The 25,258-nt window shown below is 44.0% G+C and overlaps 1 protein-coding gene and 1 long non-coding RNA gene across 4 annotated transcripts in view; one reads left to right on the plus strand and one right to left on the minus strand.

Moving 5' to 3' along the window:
- Positions 1–4,097, minus strand: part of PAG1 (phosphoprotein membrane anchor with glycosphingolipid microdomains 1) — a 111,070-nt gene extending 106,973 nt beyond the window's left edge. Inside the window, exon 1 of the mRNA XM_030230152.2 lies at positions 3,954–4,097. The gene's annotated coding sequence lies outside the window, so the exon portion shown is untranslated. The remainder of the gene's footprint in view (positions 1–3,953) is intronic.
- Positions 4,098–4,271: 174 nt separating this feature from the next.
- On the plus strand, positions 4,272–22,203 carry LOC127059195 (uncharacterized). Of its 3 annotated transcripts, none has more exons than XR_007776811.1 (4): positions 4,272–4,640; positions 5,571–11,959; positions 13,914–14,063; positions 14,513–15,735. It is a non-coding gene; the product is annotated as an uncharacterized LOC127059195 (long non-coding RNA). The 3 variants fall into 3 exon arrangements; XR_007776812.1 differs by adding an exon at positions 22,061–22,203 and having other exon boundaries at positions 4,371–11,959; positions 14,513–14,605; XR_007776810.1 differs by having other exon boundaries at positions 4,371–11,959.
- Positions 22,204–25,258: the final 3,055 nt, after the last annotated feature.

Consider the following 25,258-nt stretch of genomic DNA (forward strand, 5'->3'; position numbering starts at 1 on the left):
AAGGAACAGTAGATGCACAATTCCTGCTCATTAATGGGGGTGGGAACCCACTCTTTCCCACCTGGAGTCATTCTTCTCACCCTGCAGGTGTGTCAACAGCAACACACTGCAGCTGGATGCTCAGTGCCCCTGACTCAAGCCCCCATGAAGGCACCTGGCACACTGCTTACCCACAGACACCACAAGGGAAGCATTAACCCCTCCTGAAGCTCAGGATCTTAAGCAAACATAGCCTCCCAAGCTTCTGAAGTTTCTCTCTGTGCTTTGGCAAGAAAAATTAGGGTTTTCTCCCCCCCCAGGTGGCATTGAAGATGAGTTCTTCATTACTGCTATCAAAGTACGAAGTAGAAGCACAGCCTATCAATGATGGAGGCCAACTGTACAAGTCCCAGTTATCTTGGACAGGAACCCAAACATAACTTGGTACTTGCATGCCTTTATTATCAAAATTTTATCCTCAAGTCTTTTAAATATTTAAATGACATTTATGGGCGCTATCTTTCCTCATGAGTTTACACTTTCCCACGGAAGACTTCCAGAGTGATTAACAATGCTGATCTTTATCCTTCACACTGACTGTTCATTCATCCATTCTAACACGAATACTGCTTACATACGACCCAAGAGGGCTGTAACAAGGCAGTATTTATCTACCCTAATAATCTGCTGTGCCTGCTTTAATTAAAACTGGGTTATATCACATCCATGAAGCACAGGCACACCTCCTGTCACTCGTCACCCACCTCACAGCTGTGCTGGGTGCACCTTCTCAGGAGCAAGCTTTGGAGGTGCCACCACCTGCAGCCTGCCCACCCCTGCCCAGGTAACTGAGGGCACAGTGTTGCCAAAAAACCTGCTTCACCACAGAGGAGAAGAATGAAACTGCAGAGGGGTTTGCAGTTTGGGGCCTTGAAGGAGTCACTGAACACCTGCAGGCTGCCATTCACCCCAGCTCACAAGCAGGGCACCACTGCTGGCATGGCACACGGGGATTTTGGAAGGTGGGGGACCAGGGGGAGGAGTGACTGATGGAGAACCTCTGGCACAGCACAGCAATTCAGAGCATGAAGGGTACCAGGATGGAGATAGGGGAACAGCACCCAAGGGCATCTCAACTACCTGCAGTAAACTGGCAGCCAAATCAGGATTCAGCTTCCTCATCCGTGTTGCAGCTTTCACAGGTCCTCCATGAGCCCACATGACTTCATAGTGATTTCAGAATTTAGAGGTTACTTCTCGTAGTATTGCACAAATGAGTGTACACTGCTTGCCTTTCCAGATTTCACTCCATGCAAGCAGTATCTTATCATATGAACATTTACAAATGGACCATTTCTCAAGAAACTTGAGCTTCCTCCCTCACCAGAACTTTTTTGGCACTATTATAGACAGTATAAGGCAGTAACAGTACTGATGGCACCCCTGGGATGCTGGGATGGGTAGCAAGCAGCCAGGGCAGCCTGCCTGCAAGCCACAGGCTGTGCAACCTGGGCCTCATCCAGCACCTCTCCCTGCTGGCTCCATGCAGGGCCTGGGCCAGCAGGTGCCACACAATCAGCAAACCCTCCAGCATGGGAGGGGGCCACTCCCCATCTCAGCTGAGAGACCTGGGGATAAGGGTGAGTGGCAGCCCCCTGCTCCCCTCACCCTGCCTGGGCTCCCTCCCAGCCCCAGCACACCCACCACACTCCAGGACACCTGCCCATCCCACTACTGCTCCAGGGATGAGCTACCTTCGCATCCTCTGCCTGAAACCTGCCCCATTCTCAAGACCTGGAAGCAGAGGCATTGCTGTAGGGGTATGGGTAATGTTATTTGAATGATTTATTGTTTTAATTGACACATGGTTTTGAGTCCTCTTAGTCTATTCATCTTATTCTTGCATTTTATTTTACAGTTACAAACGGTTTGGGTTTGGAACTACTTTGTAAAAGCCCCTCCATTCTCTATCCCCATCCTTACTGGAAGTAAAATAACTGTCCTGTTCCAGGCATTGAACTCTACAGCACTTCACCATGGGCATCAATGAGCTGAAAAACTCATTTAACTCCTTTGTGTGTCAGTGAAGTTCCCAGTGCCCCAGGAAAGAGAGTTCCTTAAATCAAATGCCACTGCACATCCAGCAAGAAAAACTTGATGGCTTTTCTTGTGGATTCCTCAGTGCTCCCTAAAATATAAATTAACTCTCAGATCATCCTTGTTTAGGACTTGGAATCCAGCTGCCGCTTTCTGATCAATAGAACTGTAATAGTAAAATAAATTCAGAACTTAAGTTATCTAGTAGTGGTCATTTGTACACAATACATGATCTAAAGCCACATTCCCTTTCAAATGCCTGGCAATGAGGCCTATGAGGAGCACTGGGTCTTAAAACACAATGGATTACCTGTTTCTTTTCCTCATTAAATAACATCACATAAAAGAAACCAAACAAAAGATGGGTGAGTTTGATGACTGCCACATCCCACAACTTTTACTCATATGAGCAATGCATTGCCTCCAGATCAGGTTCTCATTTGGAAGTTGCAGATCTCAATTGCTGACCTGAATATTGATTTTATGTTAATAAAAATCTGTGTTGAAATGCTGCTTAAATATCAAATTGCTCTAGTACTTCAGGCTCGCATGGTGTTACACATGCTGTACTATTTTCTTTTTCAATGAGTGCAAAAGACACTCACCCTTTACAGGAGATGCCCCACAGGCTGCAGAATTTGGCCTTTGTTAAATAAACTAAGACCTGAATTAATCACTTTTCCAGTTAGGGGAGGCGCTTTTGCAATAATGAAGCTGTGCACCTGAAAAATTTCTAAAGATGTAAAATAAAACCCCCTGGAATTTGAAATGTCTTGTTCTGTATCACCTAAAAGAAACAAATACAATAACAATGTACTTCATTTACCTACTGGGTATCTTTAGCAGGGTTTGCTTCTACAAATTCTCTTAACAGATGCTGCTCCAATCATCATTTATCTGCAACACAGACAGACTTCGAGAGGACTAAGGAGGATTTGCCTCTGGTTTCACACAGCACGCTTGTTTTTTTGAAGTTTAATTTCATAAAATAAGAACTCTGGATAAAAGTTAATCAAGCACAGCTGCAGGGCTTCCTAGGCTGCTAGGAAGGGGAGAAATATTTTCTGCCAAGATTGTTTCTTTGCTCTTTCTCTGTCTCACTTTTTTCCCCTGCATTTATTGCTTAATGGCTTAGTATTATTTCAAAGGCTGTTCCTTTCACAAATGTATTCAATTCGTGTATTCAGCACCACAGACGATATGTTATTCTGTTTATAACCAAATCTCTGAAGGATAGATTAGAAAGGTTAAGAGCTCTATCGTTCAAAGCGCTATAGTTCAGACACCTATAAATCACTATGTTTGTTTATTTAGCTAATTGGCCCATTACCGTCCGTAGCATCTCAAGCTGCACAACTTTCTGGTGTGACCGTGGGTCAGTTTCTCCCTTCGCTCTCCGAAGCACCGAGAGCCCCGCGCAGCACACCCGGCACACGACGCGTTAGGGACAATCTGCGCCTGCAGCTCTGCTGGAGGAGCAGACCCAGCTCACCCCAGCGACCCCGTCCTCCACAAGACTTTCCAAGCCCAAGAGCAGATGCCACAGCGAAACGAACTGGAGCCTGTCACCGCGTAATAGGATTTCGATGGAAATAGGGTTACGGGGCTGGCTGGCAGCAGCGGGAGCGGGGAGTGCGCGGTAACCCCGCGCCGCGGAGATCCGCACAGCTGACCCTGCCGGGGCCGGGGCCGGGGCCGTGCCCTGCACCTGTGAGCGCTCTTGCCGCCCGCAGCACCGCCCGTGCGCAGCGCCCGCCCGCAGCGCGGACCGCGGCACGCAGGGGCAGCCCCGCAGCCCTGCGGCGGCCCCCGCAGCGACTGCACCAGCACCCCCCAAAACACGGACACGGCAACTTCGCGCACCGCCCCCAACTCACCGGGAGGCGCCGGCCCCGCGGAGCGGAGCGTCCCTGGATGCCGCCTCCCGCGGAGCGCAGCCCGCAGGGGCCGGGCAGCGGCGCGGCCAGGGAGAGGAGGGAGGAGAGGCAGCAAGTTGCGGCGCGTCTCTCGTCTCTTCTTCTCTCCTCTCCTTTTCTCTCCCTACCCGCCGCCTCCTCCTCCTCCTCCCCCTCTCTCCCTCCCTCCCCCTTCTCCGCCCGGCGGGAGGGTCGGGGGAGGCGGCGGAGGGGCCGGAGCGCGGCCGCGGAGCGCGGCGCGGGCACTGCGCATGTCCCCGCGCCCGGCGGCCGGCGGCGGAGCGATGGAGGCGGCAGCGGAGCGATGGAGGCGGCGGCGGCGCCGCGGGCCGGCAGCGAGCGCAGCGCGGCCCGGCGCGCCCCTGCGGAGGCTGCGGGGCACGGCTGCCGCCGCAGCGCCTCGCTCCGCTGCCCACCTTGCGGCATTGCCGCGGCCCCGGGGGCCTTGGCCGCCCTCGAGCAGCGGGGAGCAGCTGCGGCCGGCCCGGCACTGCGGCGGCGGATGCTGGGGCCGCCGCCCCGATTGCTGCACAGCGGGCTGCGCGGCTGGAGGATGCTCTGGTGCCCGGCCTAAAAAGGAGGAATTGAAGCATCCTGGTCTTGGGGATTTTTTCCTCCTCGTTAAGTGAGCGTGACTGAAGAAGACAGGTATTTTGGCAAAAGGAACCTCGGCATAGTTACTGGTGGCTTTTGAATGTTGTACCAAGGTCTTTAGGCAAAAGAAACAACCGTATTTTTACATGATGCAGGGAAGCGCAAGGATTGCAAGCGAAAAGCGCTGTAACAGCAAAGGCAGGAAAGGCTGCAAAAGCAAAATACCGAACTGAGATCTCTGGGGATTTTTTTAGGGAAATTGCACAATTACTTTGAGTTTCCACCCCTATGTAAGGACTGACTTAATACCCAGTGAGCTCTTTCTTCCTGAGAATAAGTTTAAGCCCCATATGCCATTCTGCAGTAGCAGTGCTGTCAGATGCGTGGCTGGCTCAAGGTTTGAGTCTAGATCTGCTGTTGGTGTTTTCCAAGCAAGGATTTGCCTTTGCAGGAAAGTGCTGGTTTGTTGCTTAGTTGGTTGCTTGGGTTTTTTTTTTTTTTTTGAAATCCAAGTACAGCAATACCATCAGCATTTTCATTTTCACCTAATCTTTGTCAAGATTACAGCTCAGTGTATTATCTCCATGTGTATCCATCCAATGAATCCTCAGAGCTGATCCTTTCCTTCCTCATCCCGCCTTTCATGATTGCCAGCTGTTGGGTTCGTCTGTTGATTTATTAACCTTTTTAAAATTTTTTTTAACCTTCTTTGAGCTCTTTATCCAACAACTTCTGTTTGCACTGGGTGACAGTAGTCCATGATTAGCAGAGTCCAGTTCATCCCAGTTTGTCCACGTGAGCCCTGCAACAAAATGCATGTTATTCTGGCATGTAACCTGCCAGAATAAAGCTGATGGTTGCTGTTTTACCAGTCTGGTGTTGCCTTTCTTCTCTGTTCCTGACATGCCACTATACTGGCCCACTGTAGATGACCTAAGGATGTTTTTCTCAGACTTTGTTTTCTCTGGTTTCTTTTACCTGCAGTTCTTGCAGAAAGTTCTCATCAAATCATTCCATTAGAATCAAGAAGACTTTGTGAAACCCTTAACATCTGTATCCACATCCCACATGGTGAGACTGCAATGAACCCAACTACCCCAGAGACTAACTCTTTCACCTTCAACTGGTTTCTGTAGTCAGTGAAGATTTGCACATGTGGAGTCTTGAAGCAGCACTTTTGTTCCACCTCTGCATTCCTTCATTCTTGACTGGTGATTCTTCTGCTCCACTCAAGCCTTGTTGATGTCCTATAAGAGTGGTAGGCTGTCATAGCCATTTGGTGCCTCTGTAGTGTTTTCAGTTTAAAGTATGAATTATGAAATTGTGATTTGTAGGAAATGTTGGAGGCTAACGGTAGGCTGTAGGTCCAAAAAGACTGGAAACAAATGTTCTAGCAGCTACTCCCCTTCAGCAGTATCTTTTGGCACAGTTCGATGTCATCAGCAAAATACACTTTTCATTGAGTCTTGTACAAGGGGTGCACAAAGCATGCCAGAGCACTGAAACCCAGAGGAACTCTCCATCTCTTTAACCCTACTGTAGACATTCCTGGTTCCTCCAGATAGTTAGTTTATTTGGATTTAATTAGTTGAAAAACACCTTTCAATAATCATAAACTTAATCAAGTCCATCTACTTGCTTTTAGCAAGAGTCACTACTAATATGTTATTAAAAGGTATTACCATAGCAATCTGGACTCTCACCTTAACCTGTACTCCTGCTAAAATGGGAACAAAGCCAAAGACAGTTCCAAAGGAGAGGGGTGGCTTTTGCTAGCCTCTTCCTTTCTTTTCTCCCACCTCTCATCTCCCCTTTGCCCTCCAGCTTCAAGTACTTTTTGGTTTAATTTTTCTGCTTCTGCATTTCGGAAGAAGCCAATGTTGGATGTTTCTCTTTTAAATCTGGGGAAGTGGAGTTTGCTCATTACCTAACTTTGCTTTGCAGCCCTAGTGGCAGACAGGCTGGTCAGGAAGGTCAGGGAGGTCAGAAAGGAGAGATGCAGAGAATGAGGGACAGGAGCTTGTGATCTTTTGACAGAAGGGAAGGATCAGGCTTGGAATCAAAACAGAGGAGTCGGAGGGGTGTCTAAAGGTGATGGGTAGCTGGTGGAGATAGAGGGATAGGAGCTGCATGGGCAACAGGCAAAGATGAAGTCCATCAAAAAGGCTGGCAAAAATCAAGCAATCTCAGACATGACTAATTCTGCTGCAGGAGGGAAACTCTTCCTTCCTTCATTTCTGTGACAGACACTCCCCAAGGCCCCCACTGCTGCTAGAGCTCCATTATCTGAGGCATTGTACCTCATACTGGTGATGTGCTCTCTGCCACAAGGACTTACAGTTTAGCATGACCCAAAATGCAACAAAGGAGTGTAAAAAAATATTGTACAGGACCAGGAGAGGAAGGACATCTGGAGCCTTGGAAGCCTACATTGCATTTACATTGTGTAATGTCACGGTTATAGTCAGAAGTAAATAACATACAAGTAATGTACACACATAGCAGCAACCCACCCTCCATCTCAGGCATTTCCACTGTCTTTTTTCTCCCAGTCAAGAATGAGGAAATCCCAAGTACCCAATTCAACCTCTTGTCCAAGGGCCTGTTGGTGGTGGTAGTTAGGGCAGAAGGCTAACACAGGCACAGCTGAAGCACAGCATGTGCTGCTAGAGGTCACAGCCTTTGACTTGCAGCATTCTGTGAGAGCAGCAGTAAGGAGCAGCTGGGCACACACAGGCTCTGCTCTGACTCAGCCTGGAACAGCCCATCTCTGTCCCTTGGTCTGCCATGCATCCCACTGTCACAGCTCTTTGCAAGTGAGCTGGCTGCAGAAGTTACTTTTCAGCTGGACCTGTTCCCAGGGAAGGCAAAAGAATACAAATTTCTGCCAGCCAGCGTGGGAAGAGTGTCAGGGGCAGGCAGGGGGGCAGCAGGGCTTGGAGAAGCTCTGGAGACATTCTGCTCCAGAGGCACAGGACTGGCCTCAGCTGTGCTTGTGCTAAGTAGGTTGTTTTACTAAACTGCATTTTCAGATGCCTAAAATGGCTTTTGGTGCTCAAGCTGGACACCTTAGGTTTCATTTTCCTAGGAGTGCAATCACTAAGCCAGCAGTTCACCTCCACCAGAGGAGGCCACTCTGGTGGAGGTGTTCCCAGACATGCAATCCCATCATCTGTCTTTTGTCAGCCCTGCTACCTGTGAATGAATGAATGAAGCCCTTCAAGTCACCAGTGTTGGTCACTAACCAAGCAGAAACGTGACCCTGAAAGAAACAGCTGCTTGGTTTTCTGCTGTGTCATTGCGTTGTACCAGCTCACAGGCAAATCAAATAAACTCCAGAGCCACCACAGATGAGGGGGCAGGCTCTTTGGCTGGGAAGAAGTTTGAGTTAGAGGAGAAGGAAAAGAAGGAACAAGACTTCCCCCTTATGGCAGGATCGAGCCACTGGATATGCTTAGGTGCTCCCAGATGCAGCTTGAGAGGTCAATTTACACGTGTTAAACCAGGAATACACAAACTCTGCAGGAGCTGGAAGTGCTGCAGTTTGCTGCAATCCCTAAATTCACTCCTATTTTATATAAACATGATCCTGGTTCCACATCTCTTATTCATGTAGAAATACTCATCAAAGAAGTTTTAGTAAATAAAATTGGAGAAAAATCAGTTCTCAGCCTGCAGGCTTCTGCACTTTGAGGAAACAAGTACCTTTTGAAGATGTATTGAGGTATGTCCCCTAATTATCATTTGTACACAGTGTAGCAAACCTTATTATTAAGAGAATGCAACTGTAAACTACACAAGTGTAAATTTCCCGTGAGTTCCTAATGCAGAGCAGCACCACAGGTTTAAATCAGCTTTTTCAATGTCCCTCACCCCTGCCAGTTCCTGGGATGAAGTGTGCCCTACCTGCCTTAAGACAGGGAAGACGTTCATCCTTGCTGAGCTCCCTCTCACCACACACTGCAAAAAAAGTTCAAATAGACTGATGTGTTTCTTTCCTCATGCCAGGCCTGCATCACTTCTGACTGCTCATCCCTCCAGCATGGGCTTTGTCCTCACTTAACAGAGTGAGTTATGACATGGCCTGGAGCTATCCACAAAGATTGCAATAACTCCTCTCTCTATTGTTGGCCTGGTTTTCAAGAGGCTTGGGCATTCCTACTCCTTCAAGGAGCAGAAGGGCCTGAGGATACCATCATCTCTGGAAATCACACCATTAGGGACAAGAAGAGGATGTGAAGGAAGGCATGGGGGCTTGCAGGGAGAAGCTGCCACAGTCAAGGGGAGAGAGCAAGTAATCCAACAGAACTTTCTTACAGGCCAAAAGACCCCATGAAAGCCTGGATGGCTGCACACCACATCTCTGAAAGCAATGACAAATCACATTACGGTTGAGGCGTGTAAAATCGTTCTGTCAAAGCAGCGGCTCCCGGCGTGGCCAATTTGACTGGGTGAGATGAGACAGGCATTGTTAGTGCTGCTGCCTGGTTAGTGCTGAGGCCTTGAGGGCAAGGAAACTCTTCTGGCTGAGATGTTGGGCAAGGCTTCCTCCAAAGGAGAGAAATGTATCAAATGGATGGGGTATTTTCAGGGTCCCCCGTCGTGGGGAGGAAAGATGAATCTGACTCCATGTTCTTAGAAGGCTTATTTATTATTTTATGTTACTATATTATATTAAAGAATACTCTACTAAAGAATAGAGAAAGGATACTTACAGAAGGCTACAAGATAATAATGAAAAACCTGTGACTCCTTTCAGTCACAAACTGTGTTTGGACTCACAGTTGAGTCCAAACACAGCTGGACTGGGATTGGTCATAAAGTCAAAACAATTCAGATGAAACCAATGAAACAATGACCAGTTGGTAAACCATGTCCAAACCACATTCCAAAGCAGCAAAACACAGGAGAAGCGAATCAGATAATTATTGTTTTCATTTTTCTCTGAGGCTTCTCAGCTTCCCAGGAGAAGAAATCCTGGCGAGGGGATTTTTCAGAAAATATGACAGTGACAAATGGACAAAGCCATTGCTGGTGATGCCAGCCCTGGGGGTAGCTCAATTCCATGCTTTCCACCAAGGAGGAAGGAGAGAAGTTGCTGTATCTGCTGAGCAGCACCTGGACCCATGTTCAGCCTTAGCAAATAACTGCTCTTCCTAGCTGGGACCCAGCTGTGGCTTCCATCACCTTTCCAGCCTTGGAGTGCCTTGGCTTGGCTGTGATTACTGCTCAGCAGCACAGCTGCAGGGCAGCAGAGCAAGGGCTGCAGTACATCTGCCCAGCACTTTTCCACACACAGCTTTCCACCCAGGAATCCTATTGTCATGAGACATTAGATGTTTTAGGCTCATTAATTCTGGTGACACAATCCAGAAATGTATTTTTAGAGGGAGTGAGCAGGTGTCCATGGCAGCATTTTAGCTGACAGTGCTGCAGAATTGCTATTCAGGAGTATTTGGTTGTTATTTGTAACTTGATTTGTTGCTGAAAAATATGGCTGTTCATAATATTTTACCTCTTCTTAGCTTCAGGAATGGCCTGGATGAGACAAAGGGAAACATTTCCACCTTGAATAGACTTTCATCCATTAGACTTCCACTAGGAAACTGGAGAAGTGGTACTAATGATTCATCTGTGGTATTGATTGTAGATGCTGGCTGGGAAAGAGAACAAAAATAAGAAATTAAAACTAATGACTGTACCTGATTGAGAAAATATTTTGGTTCAGAAAATTACATCAAAATCATGCTTTTTTCCCCCACAAGTATTAGAAATCTGCATAAAAATTATTCAGTCATAAAATTGGTTGCTAGGTGTTAAAAATAATTGCAATCTATATTCACAGCTAGAAACTATTTCATTTTTTTCCATAACTACCTTAAATAAAATCTTTAAGGCTGCTGTAATGTAATCCTCCATCAATATTTTTAAACTGCTAGGCAGAAACATGTAGGCTCATAGAGCTCATTTTCTTGAAGAAACAATACAGTAAGTGAGTTTGACCCAAAACCCATCTGAATGTAATTGCTAGGATGGCAAAATGGTTTCTAATGACAGTCACAAGCATCATGCTTGAATCTACAAATTATTTAGTTGTCTGAGCTCCCATTCTATGTATATGTACTTCTAAATTTTAGTTTGCTGCAGTAAAGCTCAGGACATTCTGCTGGCCTTGGGAAATGAAGGACTGATTTCCCATTGCTAAATATGAACAGAGATGCTGCTGTATAGAGACTGAAGTGATCTTTAAAAACATGCAAAAAACCTTGTCAAGAGCTTCATTACCACAGAGCAGCCCATTACAAGTATGTGGTCTGACCACAGGGCAGGTATTTGGAAGCAAATCAAAACTGAGTAGAAAAAAAGATTTTTCAAATTCAGTAATACTCATTTCAATTAATAGCCCACCTGCTAAGTGTAACAAACCTGAACATATTGTGATCATTAATGCTCTAATGTAGCCTTTTGTCAAAAAAACCCCAAAACCACGTTGAAAATTTTGAAAGGCAAATCAATGCCAGCACCACTCTCTCACATACTGAAGTAAAGGGTTGATTCTTGCAGAGGCTAGAACAAATTCCTTGTCTTTAGGCTAAGAATGATTAATTATTACTCACAAAGACACCAGAGAAATATGGAGAGCAGGAAGGAGTGCTGAGGTCTTAGCTGGGAGCAAGAGCTGTGGTGGTGCACGAAGAGATTTACATTTCTCAAGGTGAGTACTGCCCTGCTCTGAGACCAGAAATCAGTAGAAATCCAAGCCCTTCCCACCCCAAGTAGGAAAGGGCAGGGTTTGTTTAAGTGGTTCAAGGTCTGGGCAAGTAAGGGCTCAGGTCCTGGGGGGAAAGAGGGATTTAGTGACAGGAGTTCAGGCAAATGCTCCATTTGAATGACAACTGCTCCACCACTGTGACTTCTTTTCACAGCTGACTGCTTTGGGAAGAGGTTTGAAGGATTGCAGCCTGAAGCAGTTGGCCTTTCCCACCTCTCTTTCCAGGAAGCTGGAGGTCTGATTAGAGGTTCTTAGTTCCATGGCAGCTCCACACTGGGCTGGGGTGGGTCCCATGGCCTGTGCCTGACAGGGAGCATCACCCGAAGGGCTGCAGGTGGGGACAGTGCCACAGGGCCATCAGCTCATGGAAAGCACCAAGGAGCTGAGCTGAGCCAGGCTTGCTCCACAACTGTGATACCATGGACCCCATACTGTCTTTCTACCCTTAAAGTCTGCAATAGTTTGGTTTTTGGTTTTTTGTTGTTTTTTTTTTCTTTCAGACTTCTCAAATGACATTGTATTATGAAGCAATCAGAAATAAAGCCTGGGAGACCTAAAAAAAATTAATAAATTTTTTGAACATCAAGAGAGATTTTTACAGGTATGTACATCTCCTATTTCTGTTGATATCCTACAAATAAGAAAAAATACTTAAAAAATAACCTTTGAAGTTAATTTTTAATACAGGAATCATAATTAATTAAAACTGCAGAAATTAATTTTGGACTAAATACATACCTCAGGTGCTCCAAGACAGGGATGTATTTAAAATGACAAGCAAACAAAATCCATTACATAGACATAATAAAATTTGAACAAGTCATTGTTTGAAATACAAAAATGCAATATATATATATATATATATATATATATATATATATAATTTTAAAATAAGTTAGATGAATGATTGTTCTACTTTCTTTTCCCACCTTTCTAAATCTTGTGGAAGGACATATGCCTCAGGCAAACTCTGGAACTATTTCCTTTTTGATAAAAGGGTCTTTCTGTTTCAAAGGCTATCTGGTCAGTAATATAGCTAAAGCTATACAGGAAGAGGAGTAAATATTTTGATTTAGTACAGTGTTAATGTTAGGAAAGCTGTTAAATCTCAATTTTCTGAAGAGTCTTCACTGTCAGATATTACCCTATATCAGTATGCAACATTCACTCTCAAAAATGTCTGCTAACTTCTTTTTGTTTCTGCTTTTGGTTTTTTTTTTTTTTTTCTTTTTGTAACAAGGTAAATTAAAAAAAATAAGCCAAGTTAATTTCTTGGTTAATATTATCTCACTTTCAAGGAACCTGTTAGAGGGGGATCAGTTGTCCTGTGTTGGCTGGAACAATCCTGGTGTGCAACCCCTTTTTTTGGCATCTTCAGACACCGTTTTGCTACAAGCTGCATAGCCTGCTCCTGCTTTGCCACCTTGCATGCTCCATGGGGTACCCTCTGGGACACTTTTTGGGGGCTGTTTTGTGGCTGTTTCAACTACAGTAAAATCTGTTTTCCCCATCTCTAACTACCAGGTAGGGTAACAGAAGAATAATGTAGAGAAGCTCCTATAACCCTGTAATCCACTTGGCACATACAGTGGTTGCCCCCCTGCTTAACACCTCTCCTACACCAGCAGATAAATTCCCATGCAGCAATAGTGTGGACAGGGCCTGAAAGCAATGGAGGGGCAGAGGGAGAGAAAACCTTCCCTCTTCCACATAGTCACTGGTCCTATCCACAGCAATGAGGACACAGCAACAGAGGATTTCCCTCTAGCTGCAGCAAGCAGCTGAAACACTCTGCTCCCTGATTCAGTGCTGTGCTGGTGCCACCACTTTTTGACTTATCACAGCATTTACATCAATGAGCCCAAATAATAATTTTTAAAAATGGGATTATTTTACTTTCCTCAATTCCTCAAACTGGTGACCAGATCTTAAGAGCTGATGGAGAAACATTCACGAAGAAACAAATTTTTTATGTATCTGTCAAACTGCAGTGTAACAGCTGAATTGCTGACTTGTGTCTTTTCTTCTTCACTGGATCCTTTTCCTCCCCTTCCCCACTGGCTGCACTGTATAACCATACCACAGAGATGTTAATGTAATTACTGGCCAAGACAAATCAATGTGGGCTTTGAGCTGCCTGGGTGTTTTGTTCATGCCCTCTTTTCTGGGGCAGCCCTTGTGCAGCCAGTGCAGGGAAGCAGAAGCCTGCTCTCTAATCACCAACTCCTCAAAGGACTAAAGCAAGGCAGGAGATAATTTTGCCATCACAGTGGTAGTGATACAGCAGTTACAATGTCTGCCCAAGATTCTGCTGTAAAAGAACATACTTCAGGACTTCCCAATGCAGCTACAGAAAAGGTTGTTCCACTTTTCTCTTGAGGCTGATTTTATGAAATCAGAAGCAAATCCTTAAAGAGCTTAAGATGATAATCTGCTTGGGTTTAATTTATGAGAAATCTTTCTTATGTTAAAGAGAGTGATTAAGGATTTGCTTTGTATAAATTCACATGTCTCTGTTGCCATCAGAATCAGGTATTGCTTTGTCTTTGTTTCAGAGAGAGAAGTTTGTGTCTCCAGGCCTGGTGCCCTGCACCACCTTGTTTGACAGCATCCATCTACCATGGGCACAGCTTGAGGGGCAAACAGTGCTGGAAGGTGTCAAACAGGGATCTGTCCTGGGCTTTTACCACCTTCCTCTTGGGCTGGTAAATATTCCAACACTGCCTTCCTGAGCAACTGCCTTAGCAGGGAGCAAGGGCTATGGAGAAAGCTGGTGTTATTTCAACCTCAAGAATTAATATATTCAACTGAGATAGACTGTGGTGTCCAACATTTAGCTGGTGTAATTTTATATACACATAAGCCTGGGTTTAGTAGAGCTGCTATTTTGCATGAAGAAAAAGAGAAAAAGAGAGAGAAAGAAAGATCTTCCAGAAACTTTTTTGTAAAAAGAGAAAGAGCAGCAGAAGGTCATCAAAGATTATAACATATCTGGGGTTGCAGAGACTGCCCTTTGAGAAAAATTCCTGTTGGGCATTTCCACGTCAGCTCATTCCTTGTGTGTACTTGTTGTGAAAATTATCCTTGTTTTTTCCCAGCATTGAGGATTCAGTTTCTATTTTGTGACTCAGTTTTTTATTTTTTTCCATTTCAGAAGATGCTCTGTCCCTGTAAAACATTATAGTTTGCTGGTGCTGAAATGCCAGAAGGATTTCTAGTGACTTCCACCAAACCACCTGAAAAGTAGGTCAGTAGCTATACAATTTCAGGAGAACTGCAATGCTACAGCAGAAACTGAGTTAATCCTGATGTATATGATGAATATTCCTCCTAACCTCTCTGCAGGGGACAGTGTGGACATGAATATATCTTCATTAATCTTTACTCAACTGGTTATTTCCAAAGGGGAGGGCCTCATGACATTTTCTTTTTCATTAAATACCATGGGGCCAAATCTCTTGAGCTTGTTTGTTCAAACAGAAGCATCTAAATCCAGATTTAGCCCATAAACTCTCATGAGGGGAAAATAAAATTTCATGGTGAGAAGAATATATAATAAAACATGGTTTAAATTAATTTGTATCTGGAATTCCTCTTCCAAAAGTAAACCTGCAATTATTGCAATTATGTCTTTATTTAGATAAAGGACAAATCTCTCATGGTGATGGTTCAGCTAAATGTGTAGATTTAGGTCTAAGCAGCTACACAAAGTCACCAGTAAAACCCTGGAGGAAAGCCCTGGTGTATTCTGACTTAGTGAGCTTCCCTCGAGCAGTTCTTGCCTGCTGTATTCCATTTCAGCCTTGGTTTGTTGCTTTTAAATAGCTATTTTTAAAATTCTGAAATCTCTTTATAGCTGGCAGACAGAAAGCGTAGGCTGCAGGCAGAGGAAATGGGAAGGGAAAAGGAGGGAAGGAGGGAGAGCAGATCTGAAGCACGTCAGAATGAAGGCAAACATTACATAATGGAACATGTAAACACTTTAAATACAGTGTTAAAGCCTCTTTAGATTGGACTGACACCAGAGAACAGAGCAGGGGTAAGCACACTAAACTCACATATACTGCATGGACTCCCATCCAGAACAGCTCCCGTTGAGCTATAAACTCTTGGACTAAAGTGATGAAAAAAGGCAAATTATGTGTCAATAACTTAAAATAAAAATAGAAATACTCAGGTAACTATAGGTTTCCTCAGGTGGGGACTGATGGAGGGATGAGGGATTATACAAAGGATTTGGGTGGCCTCTTAGGTGGTGGGTTTAGCTCCTGGTGGGATGTGTGGCTTCTGAGGACTAACAGCAGGCTGCAAGGAGCAGGAGATGACAGGAGAAACACAGCAGTCACCAACCCACTGCTCAAATAACATCCAGGCTTCAAAGGCTGCACATCAGGAGGGTGGTGGGAGAATGGCAAGAGAGCCCTTGCTGGTGCTGCTGGGACAGTCAGCAGAGCAGGCTGTGCTGAGGGCTGTGACAGTCTGATGGCCCTGAAAGTTTTGTCCCCATGAAGAGGGGACTGCACTGGTGAGAAACAGCTTCTGTGCAGATCAGATGACACTGCTGAGAGGTAGAGGCATGAGTGAGAGGACCACAGCTGTCCTCCAGGGCTTTTCTTTGGGTGAGGGAGCTAGAAATATCTATAAAAAATCTAATTAGCTTGTAAATGAGGAGATAGCTGAAGAGATCTGTCACAGGCTATAAATAACACTGTTCAGAAAACAAAGTTCTAACAGTGGCTTTATGGGTGGAAGCTGGAGCTGGGCAAGTTCAACCTAAAAATAAAATGTAGATCTTGACCAATGAAACACCTTATGACAGGATGTGGTTAGCTTCTCTCTCACATTAAATCTTTAAATCAGGATTAGATTTCCTTCCTTAAAAAAACCTCTCACATTCAGTCAGCAGAGAATTGTTCAGCCTCTGCTCCCATGGCAAAGGTAAAATTCTAGAGAGTTATGCTGAAGCCTGCAATGATGCACCCTGGACTTAAAATCTGTGATTTTAGAATAGCCACCCTTGAGCAATATGTGATTAGAAGGGTTGCAAACGTGTATTAATTAACACTGAAAAGCTAATCAAAGTGGGTTGGTAAATCAGGCAACCATAAAGGACAAACTATAAAAACAAGCTAAGTTTCAGCACCAGAAAATATGTGGGACAGAAAATTGTTTCCAGTGAGGAATATTGCTCCTTCAAACCAGCCCAATGTAAGACAATTAATTTATTGTAGGCTTTTTGTAGCTAATGCACACTTAGAAGTTCCTCACTTGTGCATAGGTACATCAATTGCAAAAAGCCTGTGGAGTGTAGGGGTGTTTTGTGTGGGGTTACAGAATTGCCATCAAGCTGTCTATTTTCAGCACAGTCACACACTGAAAGCAGAGATGAGACTTGGGGCCTTCTCCTTCACAGCAAGATTTTTTCTCTGGGTGGAGGATGTCAGTTTCTGTGAGACACAGCTGAATGGCTCCAGCTTTGCCCAACAGAGAAAGGCTGCAGATGAATTTGCTATAGGAAAGTAAACCTTAGACCATGTGAAATCCTCTTGGGATTTCATCCCTAGTGTCTTTATGCATCTGGTTAATTGTCAAGTGCCAAGTTTACATTCATCAATTAAATGAGAATGATTACAAACTGTCTTACCCATTGTCACAGAGGCAAAGGTTCCTTTCAACTCTAATAAATTAAATTAAATTGGCTCAAACCCTGCAACCCTAGACAGATTGGCTTTATGTTGTGAGGCATTAGTTTGATTGACACCTGTCTGGTTGACTGGGAATGGTTACCAGGATGAATAGCATCAGACAATGGGGTTTTGAATGTTATGGGAGGGATTTTACATGAATAGGGACAACATCAGCTGGTGGATGCAGCACCTGGGAGAAGCATCCAGCCAGTTATTTAGCATCAGTGGCTTTAGGTTATAATATAGGAGTCTTATGAAGCCCTGAACATGTGGATAAATGTGTGTTAATATTATCACTGTTGTTTTTTTCATCCATCTAATTCCAGTTATCAAGCAGGAAACCCTGTGTGTTTGCAGAGATCAGCAATTCAGTGTCAAAGCATTTTTCACACATGAGATTTTCTCCACAATTCTTCCCAATTAGCAAACACTGGGGTGACCATCAACTCCTAGAGTTGAGCTTTGTTGCCAGGAGGGGATTGAGGTGATCTTTACCTTGTCTGTGTGTTTTAAAAAGTCTTTTAGACCGTAACAGCTGCCTGCTCATCAGATCTTCCTGTTTTTTAATACTTTCATCAGATCACTGTCTGCAAATGTGAGGCCCTACACAGCATCACTGGTAAATCATCTTTGTTAAACCTCACTTACCCTGCATTTACTCTAAGGAACTGCTGCAACCTTGCATTCAGGATAGGGAAGCTGTACTGCCATACCAAACACCACTCTTGTCTTCTAGGTTGCATAGAATAGTAAAACGGTTTGTGTTGGAAGCGATTTAAGATCATCTAGTTCCAACCCCCCTGATTTGGACAAGGACACCTTTCACTAGACCAGGTTGCTCAGAGCTTTGTCCAGCCAGGTCTTGGACACTTCCAGGGATGGAAGTGTTGTGTTCACCCACAACACCTTTAGGAAACCCGTGCAGTTGTCTGGGAGCAGCATCACTCTTGCCACTGTTTCAGCATCACTGTTGCCAGTTTGGCTACCCAGTGAGCACAAATCAAGATGGTTCTACTTAATCCATTAGCCTTCTTTCTCCTGAGGTTCTGGCATGTTTGACTTTTGAGAGGAACAGGAAAAACTTGAAGGAAGATGCAGACATTTTTAAAATTTACTCAACTATTTTAAAGGCGCCTTTTGCTAACATGTTGTGTAGTTGAATTACACAGCTGTGTAATTCAAAATGCAGTTAAGCTGGCTGCAGTTTTGCAGACATTTAAAATTGAGGGTAGATAGCAAGGGAACTGAATGTCTCTGGTTATAGGCAGATCACATCCTAACTGTATAAGAAAGGCCTAACGTTCTGACTTGCTCTTATAAATTTAGGTACAAAAGAATTCAAAGTGATGATAATCAAAAAAACAGGTCAATGAGGAGGAATATAACAATAATTTAATCATGTAAGTGTAAGTGATTGACAGCCAAATGCATTTAGCATTGTGTTTTCTGGGCTAGTCCTTGTAGGTTACCTCATACCGAGAAAACTTCAGTCAAATTTAACAGTAGCACTATTTTCTGGCTTCAGTTTCTAGAATCCCTACTCGAGCAGTGTCACTTCTGTCTTCCTTCCTTTGATGCTTTTGGTGTGGTTCTCACAGCAGAGGCACAGAGGGGTAAAACCATCAGCAAACACCTCCAGTGAGGCAGCAGAAGCAGCGTGTGCCGGAGGTTTCAGCAGGCTTGGTAGCAGATGGGGGTGAGGGTGGATCATGGTGCTTGTGGTTTTTCTCACTCTGAAGATAAGGGTCATTTCTTATAAATTTCTGATTCTCTTCTCAGACATGCAAGCACAGCAGATTTCAGTGTTTTGCTGCTGACCTGTCCATGTGCTACAGACTGTGATATCAGTCAGTAAGAATGGTTTGAACAGCGAAGCAGCTGGGGCTGGAGATCCTGTGTCCATATTGTGTGAAGAAGCTCTATTTTTACATAGTTTATGATATGATTATGTTATGACATCAGAAGTTTATGTCTTGAGTCTAGAGAGATGTTTGGGAGACATTGCCTTCAAAGTTTCTTTTTTGAGGCTGAAAGATGAAAAAAACCCAACAAAACAGAAGTGGCTTGGGTCCAGCCCACATCCCACTGAGGAGAAGCTGTGCCCTAGTAGCTGGTAAGATGCTATGTCTATTCTGACAAGGGTGGGGGCTTTTGGCATCTCAGTGCTAGGAAATCTTTTTTGTGGGTAGCATAGTACACAGAGAACTAGTGCCATTTTTACCTTCCCAGACTAAGTCATGGATAGAAATGATGAGCTGTATGCTTTTTCTTATTAAATTAGCATAGGCATGGCTCTCCCACAGCTGAAATTGTATAACAGGACATTAATTCAGTTTTTGCATATTAAGTGACTGCAAGGATGAAAGAATAGCTCTTAACAATGCCACCACCTAGATGCAAAGAGATGATCAAAATATTTTTCTAAGTTTCATTATCTAGCATGCTCCACACATTGCTATTCAATACTATATTCCAGCTGTCATTCATAAATTATTTCAGCTTTATTCCCTTCTTTAATGATAAAAGCATAGTCCTTAACAAAAGCAGTGTATTCCATTTTGAATCAGTTAATTTTATGTGTATGTCTTGACCCACAGTAAAATCTATGTGGAATAATTGTCTGCTGTAACACCCAAAGTAATTAAAACTACATGAGGACAGGCTTGACAATGTACTTTATCATCGGGACTTATTTTCCTGTCACAGACTTAGAGGGCGATTTGATTACCAGGTAAACAATTAATCACCTAGGAATGAAAGAGGAAAACTTTCTCAACTGTCCAGAGATTTCATTTCCTTAGCAAGCTCATCAGTACATGACCACAGCAGGTCAGTACCAGTGCCACAGATATCATGTGGGAGATGTTGGTTGGGAGTGGAGCAGAAGAATACGGCTCCCCTTTTTCTCAAAACAGCTATAGGTTCCTCTGCTCAGCTGTCTGAATCAAGGAGCAAAAGTGGTGAGCTACATCATGCAACCCAAGTTGCTACCAGACATGCATGAGGACAAGTTTTCAATCCACCAGGCCCTTGTTTGATGACAGGAATGTCTGAAGCAGCTGATGTGCCAAGGTGGCTGTACCGCTGCGATGCACTTGGAATGAAGATGCACGTGCCCTTGACTTGGCTCCACTCACAAGGTGGCATGCCCCCTGTCAGCCCCTGTCTCATGCAATGGGGTAGCAGTCTCCTCCTCCGTGTCCTCACCTGGCCCTGAATGCTGCAAGTGTTCACAAAAAGATGAAGAAAGCAGTGGTCCTTTTTTTGACTGTTCTGCGCAGTGCCTGCTCCATAAAAAGACTTCTCTCAAGACTATGCAGAGTGAGAAAGACAGGGTGAAATATTCAAACTGAAATCTGAATGCAGAGCAGGTCTCTACTTCTGGAGCCTTGAAGGTTCATGCTTGCAGGATCAATCAACACATTTGTGCCTTGTCTCTGGGCTGATGTCAGGAAGGCAGCAAATGCATGAAAGTTTAATGCATACAGGGCAGGGATGCATTATGTACCAGGGATGGAGGGTGTGCTGCCTGTCCTGTGGCACACCTGCAGCACAGTGCTGTGCTGGGGGAAGAATTTCAGCCTGCAATAAATCTGCTAGAGATGCAAAGCAATATGTAGGAACCTGATCCTCTGCAGAAATTTGGCATGTATGTAGGGGTCCTCCTGCTGCAGTAAGGGAGGACTTCAGTATTGCAGCTGGAGGACAGAAACTTTGGTCCTGGAATTGCCTAAACCTAATCAAAATCCCAATTATTTCTCCTGAGTTTCTCTCATTCCTGCCACTGTCAGAGAAGCACTACAGGGAGTAAAACAGGGAACAGGTCCCTGAAGAGCCTGGGATGAACAGAGTTGTAATGACAGAGATAGAGACTTGGAGAGCACTGTGTACAAATTCACCTTTAGCCTTGAAGACCAAGACTGAAAACTATTGAGTATGAGGTAGAAAATAGCTTTGTTTTGTTTAGAAAAATGCATTTCAGCAGAGATAAGCAGAAAGGCAGTATGTGCCATGGGAATGAAATTACCAAAGATAATTGCTACCTTTTCAAAGAGAGAAATTTACAAAATTGTACTGCTGTTGTTTTAGGTTTTATATTTGGTTTGGATGGGTTTTTTAATTAGATGCCCAAATAAAATACCTGCATCTAAGGACTGATCATCTGAATTCCTGGCTTCTCAGCTCAGCTGATGGATTATGGACCTTCACTTTTAAAAGTTCTGACTAATTGCACTGTGGATAGTTTAAAACACAAAGCCGTGCAGAAATCTGCTGAAGCAGAATTTGTAACAGAGGTTTTTGCTGCTGCAGCAGCAGTTAGCAGGAGTTGAGTGAGCTTAACCCAGTCTGGCAGTGTTTCTGTGAACACTGACTGCAATGCAGACATACTCAGAACAGCAAAAGAGGAGTGGCTGCAAACAGTGAGGGAGTTAGAGTCTATCCCACATGCCAGAGATTTACTATGATGCTAGGCAATTCATTGCTTAATACCCAGTATTTTCTGAGGTGTTTCCCCAAAATGTTCCTCATTTTTACACTCTGAAGACAGCTAGCTTTTTTGTCCCTGTCTGAGCCACACAGCAGTGGAGGGGCTCTGGCAGGGTGCATGTGTCCCTGCTGGGTGCATCTAATCCAGCCTGGAGAGGGGCCAAGCAGAAGTGATAGCTGAGGGCTCAGGGAGCTTGAGTGGAAGGCAGGTTTCTGTGTCTGGCTGAGTCTCTGCAGGCTCCACTGCTGTTTTATTAATTGGCTGTGTAAAAGGGTGTCCTGTTTGGAAAGGGTTGAAGGCCATCTAGAGTAATCTTGGTCTGCCTTGAGAAGCAGCTCAACTACTTTAAAGTGCTGGTTATCCTGGTTTAGGCTGGGATAGAGTTAATTTTCTTCTTAGTAGCTGATAGAGTGCTGTGTTTGGATTTAGGGTGAGAATAATGTTGATAGCACAGTGATGTTTGGGTTGTTTGAGCAGTGCTTACCCTAAGTCAAGGTCTTTACAGCTTCTCATTCTGCCCTGACAGCAAGGAGGCTGGGGGCACAAGAAGCTGGGACACATGACCCCAGCTGGCCAGAAGGACATTCCACACCATATGGCATCTTGCTGAGTGGTAAAACTGGAGGGAGACGGCTGGAGGTGGCCTGCCTGGAGACTCACTGGGCACTGCTTCAGTAGGTGGTGAGCAACTGCATCATGCATAATTTCTTTTCTACATTCTTTTATCAATATTACTATTTTTCTTTACTTTTCTGTTCAATTAAACTGTTTATCTCAACTCATGACTTTTACCTCTGTTTCCTTTTCTCTCCCCCATCTCACTGGTGGGGAGTGAGGGAGCAGCTGGGCGGTATTTGGCTGCCTGCCGGCTTAAACCAATAAACCACCAGAAATAAGCAAAACAGAATAGGGAAGCAAAGCCCTTCCTTCCCATCCATGCTGATGAGGCCACTGAAGTCAGAAACTAACTGCCTGAAAGAGAATTACCAGACAGAGAAGTCTGAGGGTTTTTATATCTATGGAAAAAAAACCAAACCCAAACACTGATTTATATTGTTAAAATTCTGGTGCGTACCAATAAGAGATCTCTGGTTGTAAAGGCTTTTTGTGTCTTTTAGGGCTGAAACTCCAGGCACTTGTTTAGAATAATACAACAGAAAAGCAAATAAGATCCAGAAATTAATTATTTCTTTATGAGGACTTGTTAATTAATTCTTAATTAAGATGCAGTGTAAAAAGAGTTTGCTCTATACCCACATAATTTATTTTCTGGAGGCTGCTTCCCTAGTTGAAGATGGCAGGGCAAAGCCATTTATACGGTCACAGTCTTAAAACTCCTTGTGGGTAACTTTTCTTGACTGACAGGATTGCTGCACCTTATCCAAACAATACAAAATCACTTGTTCATCATCTCTTGGAAGACAGAGCTTCCTTTTCTTTAAAGAGAACCATTCTGAGTAGGAAAAGAAATGTTCATTGCAATTTATAAATAAAAGCCAGATATTTTGTGCATGGATCATTGTGTTTAGATGAAATGTAGCCTTTGGATCAAGGTCCATTAGATGTACAGGGTAGTACTTCTGAAAGGATATTGCTGATTTCTGCAATATTTTATTCATATATTATGAATTAAAAGACAGCTCTACAACACAGCCAATATTTTTGTGTTATAGGCATTTAAACTTGCTGCTGGATGTCCTCTTTTGAATTCAGTTTGTATACTCCACTGGGCCCATGGAATTAAGACATCTAAAGTATGTGTACAGTCGAGGCGTACTGTTCACTTGGTGTAGATGTCTTTGATTCACAGCAAAAATTATTTTCTGACTTACTTGCAATTGTAAAGCTCAGTCTCTTTGCCAGCTAATTGCTGCACTAGCTCATGCTTCACACCATACGGAAACACCCTTTTAAATATGCAAAAAAAGAAGCTAAAAATAAATCACAGCTGCTGTTAGATGGGGGTTGAAAAATACAGCCAAGGCAGGAAAAAAAAAAAAAAAGAAAGGAACGGTCTCAGTTTAAATACAGCTAAACCATTTTCAATATTGAGAAGTACTTCTTCTGTTCTCAAAATCAATATTCATTAATAGTATTCAGAACAGAGAACTTGGAATATAAAGCACTGAGATAACACCAGTAATTACAACATGCAGTTTCATAGCTGTAATATTTTTGTACTCTGTGTTGCTTTAATGATTGCTGTTACAATTTGTATTGGGCTTATGAGGACTGATTTATATTAGCACGTTTCTCACTGGTATGTTCAATTTAAGTTCAAATCTTGATCTTAGCCTACAACAACACACAGCTCTGTAGGTGAAAACGGGTTTTTCCTTTGCAGCAGTAATTGCTTCAGTTCAGCAATGGTAGCTTGACCTCACCCACACAAGATCAAGTGAATATATTGAGCCCTGATATGTTATCTCTGATTTCCTACAATCAGCAAAGTAGAAATCTGAGAAACATTTCACTGTGCTGTGTGTGTTATCAAGAACTGATCTATGATAGAAAGCTGTAATTTATTGCACAGTCACACATATTCTGCATAATTCCCACCTCCAAACAAACCATTTTTTCCCTGTCAAATCTATGGGTACCCACAGCACAGGAATGGCAGTAAGCAAGGGGAAAATAAAATCTTTTAACTCCCATCTTTAAGCTTAAACTGCCATAAAACTGCTATATATGGCTCACTTGAGGGGTCTAAACCAAATATCAGCATAACCTTCATTTAAATCATGGTCTTTTCAGGACTCCCCATCCCTCCTTGTAAGAATGGAAAATAGGGGATGGACCTTGCCTGCTCCTTTCCATTGGTGGTGGCAGGGCTGGCTCAGCCCAGAGCCCACTGTGGCTCCCCTGCTGCCAGAGAAGGGAGAGAAGGGGTGAGGTTGCAGGGCTGGGCCAGGAAGAGGGTGACACAGCTGGGAGGGACAGCAGGGCAGGCACCTGTGAACATGCACTGACTGTAAAGGCAGCCTTGATCATGCAGTCAGGTAGGACACTGTGAGCTGGTGTGGCAGAAATGGTCTCACTAGGAAAAGGTTCTGTTTTAATGCTGATCATTTCCCTGGTCTGTCTCTCCATCTGGTCCACTGGGACCTGTGGTGACGCTGCTGAGGGGATAGTAGGGCTAAGACTGAGAGGGAGAAGAGGGAACTGCTTACCCCAACATCACCATGGAGAGATTACTCTGGGAGCCCATATCCTCAGTCATCTGCTCTTCCCCATCCTCTTTCTTCAGGCCCAGCTGATATTGCTGGAAAAGAGAAAACAATCCCTCACAAGCATTAAGAGAGCTGTTCTGGAAATTAACTTTGCAATTAAAGAGGGGCAGCAACATGTTCCTGATTAATAACAAATGTGTACAAGTCATCATGGGGACAACCTGGTGATAAACAGATGAGACTCATGCAAATACCTGCCTTAATCAGTTACAAAACTTACATTACTGTCTGCCTCCACCCAGTGTACCACCAACAGAAATTTTAAAACTTCCAATTTTACAGTAGTTCAAGGTTTTTTGTGTGTTTGGAGCAGTCTTCAAAGTCAAATTGCCTGCCTTCTGCAGAAAGCAGTGACTGACTAGAGCCACCACCATCTGAGATGGGCTTCACCTATCAGAGAAAAACTAGTGAAGCAACTGGGTTACAGACCTGAAAGATTTACCTGCAAAAAATGTCAGGTGTGTTACTGAAATGATAAAAGATTGCTGGTTAGT

Source organism: Serinus canaria, chromosome 2 (assembly GCF_022539315.1).
Source record: "Serinus canaria isolate serCan28SL12 chromosome 2, serCan2020, whole genome shotgun sequence".
Taxonomy (NCBI): domain Eukaryota; kingdom Metazoa; phylum Chordata; class Aves; order Passeriformes; family Fringillidae; genus Serinus; species Serinus canaria.